Here is a 5,391-nt window from a genome sequence, read left to right on the forward strand (position 1 = left end):
TTGGACACACCCATTGACAAACCACCAATGGGGAGAGAGGCTGGGTTGATTTAAAATCAGGAGACCAAAGAATGAGTCAACATTCCTTCCACCATCTCTCCAGACCCGTTCCCTGGTGCTCCGTCTGCTCAAAGCTCAGGAGTTCCTCAGCTTTCCTCCTGGGCCCATCCACACTCCCTCATCCCTAATTCCCTCCCCTCCTCCCCGACTCTCACTGGGCTGCAGTCCCACACAATCCAATATCTGACCAGAGTGTGAGCAGGAGCTACAACCCTGGGGATATCTGGGGTCCGGGACATTTGCAATGAATCCCCAATTGTGAATTGAATTAGGTTCTACAAGACTGAACCATCGAGCAAGAATGGACACTTTAAATGGTGAATTGAAAAGCTTTATTAAACATTACAAGGCATAAATTTAAGTCAGAAAGATACAAAGCATAGTACCAGGTAAGGACGGCAGATTTCCTTTTCTGAAGGACATTAGTGACCCAGATGGGTTTTGATGGTTTCATGGTCATCGTTAGACTTTAAATTTCAGATTTTTATTGAATTTAAATTCCACCATCTGCCCTGGTGGGGATTCGAACTCTGGGCCCAGGAGCTTTCCCCTGGGTCTCTGGTCCAGTGATAATACCACTCCACCACTGCCTCCACTTGTATATTAAAAATCAAGTGTTAATTATGTGTAATTATAAAGCATAAAATATTACAAACTTTGTTACAGATTATGTTGCCAATCTTTCTAATGCAACGATTGATTGTTTATTCTTTCACCGTCACACAATTAACAGCGAGCTGCTCTCGGCCTTTCTCCTGGTCCAATCCACACTCCCTCATCCCCGATTCCCTTCCCTCCTTCAGCCCCTGGATCCAAGATCCGAGAAATTCTCCCCATCACCCAGTGTTGGACAGTTCATTAATACAGTCAATATACTTCAGGCTGGTTAGTGAAAGATCATCGTGTAACTAAATAGACCCCTTGAGACTTTGACATGAAGAATGCGATCGATTAATATAAGAAAATGGCGATAGAAGAGCACAGGGATATCCCATTGGATAGGACATGGTATGATTGCCTTTTGCAGTAGAATAGCAGTATGTACTGGGCCCCACTGGGCTGGACTCTATATGGTGGGATTGTGGAATTTGGGGGTAAAATAGGATCAAATTCCACCCAGTGACTGAATGACAGCCTCCCAATATTGCCCTGATTCAGTGAGTATGTGAGTGACAGCTCTGATGGATTGGAAGCTACACTGAGATCCGGGTTTAAGTGGGGGTCAGTAGGACACCCCTATCTGATGGGGGTGAGGGGATTGTGGCCGGATTGAGGGGGTCTGAACCCACCTGTTGTTGCTGTAATTGGTTCCTATCTGAATGGGTGTTGGGTGTCGCTTCCCCTAAAAAGGACATTGGATCAAAATTAATTTAACTCAAATTCCTATTATTCATCAAATGCTGAAAATACAAACACACAAATCTTTTTACAGCGTCCAGCCCAGTGACACTGTTACTGATCGTTCCTCTCTCCCGAGGAGAGACAACTTCATAATCTGCAGGGTTAATGTTTCTAATTGCTTCACATGCACCTTCGATGTCATCGTCAGGGATTTTAAACCACTTAGTCCCTCCGCCCAGATCCACTTTGTACTCCTCCAACGCCTCACGAACATTCTTTTCATCATCCTTATCCTTCATTTTCGTTGAACATAAATAGATCAGTTTCCGGGGGTTTCCTGTTTGAAGCTGAGAAATTCGACGTTGGTAATTGTTGGAATGACCGACTATGTAATAATCAGTGCCTTCCTCCCGGAGTAAGTAAACACGTTTACCCTGAAAAAGGGAAATAACTTGCATTTGTTCAGCATCTTTCACAATCTCCACACATCCCCAGTGACATATTTGTAAAGATCATTCAATCAATGAAAAGATCCCAAACAGTGGACGTGAAGGCAAACACTGAGCCAGGAGGGAGGTTAAGCAGCTTGGTCATGGGGAGTGGGGATTATTGAGGAAGCTCTCGAAGGTGGAGGGGGTGCAGATGGGGAATTCCTGATCTCCACAACCTCTTTCCACACCAGCCAGCTCACAACAAACAGAATTTAAGAACTTAGAAAAAGAGTCGAGAGCATAAATATGCTACAAGAAAAAGCAACAATTTTAGTCCTGATCACTGGGTGATCTCACTGTATCTTGTATAAACAGCCCAGGGAGTGATGATAAATCCTTCCCAACATTTAACCTTGCCCTCAAGATTTCAGATTCCACGAGAGTCCATCTCAAATAATCTCTCCAATCAGACTGGGTTCAATCCCTTCAGTTTTTTAAACCCCTCAATTGCTCCCTCTCTGAGCCAAATCGGACAAACTGGATCCTGAATACACAGGATCCCAAATATTGTGATTATCCTGACCTTTGGGATGTTTAGCACAGGACTAAATCACTGGCTTTGAAAGCAGACCAAGGCAGGCCAGTAGCACGGTTCAATTCCCGTACCAGCCTCCCCGAACAGGCGCTGGAATGTGGCGACTAGGCGCTGTTCTCAGTAACTTCATTTGAAACCTACTCGTGACAATAGGCGATTTTCATTTCTCTCCACTCCACACACTCAATATCACTCACTGAGGAAGGTGATCAAAATTACACTCAACACTCAAGATTTACATCAGTTTACTTCATGGAATTTGAATAAATAAACTGCCTGTGACTAAAAGTAGAAAATGCTGGAAATACACAATGATTCAGTGAATAAAGAATGGGGATCCAGACAGCAGGAGACGGGGGTTTGAGGAGTTGGAAGAAAGAGAAAGAAAATCACTGGAGGGTTATCAGTTCAGTCGATTGTGGGAAAAAGAGGGAAAGAGAGTTTCACACTTTGAGGTTTAGGACCGAGTTCGAGTTGGAGAGAATGGATAAGTATCGATTTGATGATAATGAGGGTGTGGAGTATCGATCAATCTCTAAATGTAACTGTAAGAGGGGAGGAGAGATCAGAAAAATACTTTAGGAACGTGAGAGAAATGTGTTCAGGAGAATCCTTGTTTTTATTCCGGAATTGTGGATTCTAAACTGTCAGGAATCTCTCTGCCTTTTCCTGATCTCAATCTCCCTGACAGCCTCAAAAACCTTCAATCCTCACTCATGGAGATCATTAAATCATCAGGAATCTGCTCTATTGGTTTGCAATTCATAACACACCAACCTAACTATAAATAGCAACTCTGTGAAACTCAATGTGAGGTCAACCATTCGGCCCATCACAGCCTTGCCATCCTGAAGGACCCCCCCCACCCTTCCCCAGAATAGAGGGGGGTCCATTGGGCACAGTGCCATGTGAAGCTCTCCCTGTGGGTGACACCCCTCACAGGGACCCCAGGGTGGGATCCCAGTCACTGTCCAGCTCAGACTGATCCTGCAACTAGAGCTGGTGAAGCAGAAAACCCAGCGAGTTACCCGGGAGAGAAGATGGAAAGGAATTGAAAACTATTGCAGATACTTTACAGAATAGAGCAGACAGTCCTTGGCCTCCCCAAGACTGTGTCACAGGGGGTAGCAGGAGTAGAGCTGACATCCCAGAGACACCTGGAGATAAACCCAGAACTCCAACATTGAAACTTAAATATTCCTCAGATAATAAACTTAACTCACCATCTTCAGTTGGAACCGTCTCTATAATTCTGTCTGTTCCTCTCCTGTATATATACCAACTCGGATAATGTTAAACTGATTGGAACAAGATTGCTTCCGTGTTTATTGAACTGTATTCCTGGAATTATTGCATCATCATCATTGCAAGATTGACAAACACACACCCCACAGAACACTGCCTGAGACACCGAGATGGTGAATAGGGAGTAAACACCGGGGTCTGTGAGCGGCTCCCGTTTGGCAGTGTTACAGTGTCTAAGGACCCTCTGGCCTCCGTGATGGCGTGGATGCTCCTGCGCACTGCGCTCTGTGAGATCCCGGACAGGTCCCCACTCGGAGATTGGAAAGACCCCGTGGCGTAAAGGGTCTGGGCGACCGTCACCTTGACGTGGTGGGGTGGTTTCAATGCGAAAACCCATTGAAGGGAGAGTGGGAGTGTGTCCTCTCCATCTCCCTCGTCAGGTCCTTCTTGACTTCCTCCATCAGACTCGTCAGGTTCCGTTTGTGGATCCGTGTCCAGCCGTGGGGCTATTTGGACCCCAAGGTTGAGGAACTTGTTTGGGGCCTGTTTGAACGGCAGTCCCTCCGGCTCAGTCCCTCTCCCTTACGGGTTCATCAGGAAGATTCCAGACTTGCTCAGGTTGAGCTTGTAGCCCGATAAGTTCCCAAACTCCTGTAAGAGCTCCATGATCCCATCCATGTTGGAGTGAGGGTTGAGAATGTAGAGGAGCAGATCATCCGCAGAGAGTGAGACTCTGTGCTCTCTGTAACCCATCTGGATTCCTCACCAGCCTTTCGCTGTTCTGAGGGCGATCGCCGGTGGCACGATTGCCCGGGCGAACAGCAGCGAGGGCAGCGGGCATCCCTGCCTCGTGCCTCTGTGCAGCTGGAAGTATTTCGAGCTGGTGGTGTTTGTCCGTATCTTCGCCAAGGGAGCGTTGCACAGTAACTTCACCCACACGGTGAACCCTGGTCCAAGCCCAAACCGCTCCAGCACCTCCAGGGTGAGGGTGTAAGTGTATAGCATTGGTCACTGTTTAAAAGGCGACATTCTAAACCAGTTCCAGTATACATTTAGTTATTACATAGTGTTGGATAATAATAATCTAAAGAATTGGACTATTTCAAATTAATCACATACTGGGGGTCAATCTTTTTTACAATTAAGGGTCAATTTAGTGTGGCCAAAGGTCGGCATGTGGCGCAGTGGTTAGCACTGTGATTACGGCGCCGAGGCCCCAGGTTCGATCCCGGCTCTGGGTCACTGTCCGTGTGGAGTTTGCACATTCTCCCCGTGTCTGCGTGGGTCTCACCCCCACAACCCAAAGATGTGTAGGTTAGGTGGATTGGCCGCGCTAAATTGCCTCTAAATTGGAAAAACAAATAATTGGGTACTCTAAATTTATTTTTTTTTAATTAAAAATTTAGCCAGTTAAAAATCCATCTGCACTGCACATCTTTGGGTTGTGGGAGTGAAACCCACACAGACATGGGGAGAATGTGCAAACTCCACATGCACAGTGACTGGTGCCAGGATCGAACCCTGGTCCTCGGCACCTTGAGGCAGCAGTGCTAACCACTGCGCCACCATGCCACCCACGATGGTGGGATCTTCAACTCATAATCCATCAACCCTGTCTGTATTCTCCGAATGTGCTCCCCCTGTCTGTACTCGCAGACTGTGTTCCCTCTGTCTGTACTCGCAGACTGTGTTCCCTCTGTCTGTACTCTCCGAATGTGC

General features: G+C 46.6%; 1 long non-coding RNA gene across 1 annotated transcript; it reads right to left on the reverse strand.

The window, feature by feature from the left end:
• Positions 1-373: 373 nt before the first annotated feature.
• On the reverse strand, positions 374-4,217 carry LOC119956286. The gene is made up of 2 exons (XR_005458616.1): positions 3,651-4,217; positions 374-1,835 (listed from the first exon to the last, which is right to left on the reverse strand). It is a non-coding gene; the product is annotated as an uncharacterized LOC119956286 (long non-coding RNA).
• Between the last annotated feature and the right edge of the window lie 1,174 nt (positions 4,218-5,391).

Source organism: Scyliorhinus canicula, chromosome 23 (assembly GCF_902713615.1).
Source record: "Scyliorhinus canicula chromosome 23, sScyCan1.1, whole genome shotgun sequence".
Lineage (NCBI taxonomy): Eukaryota > Metazoa > Chordata > Chondrichthyes > Carcharhiniformes > Scyliorhinidae > Scyliorhinus > Scyliorhinus canicula.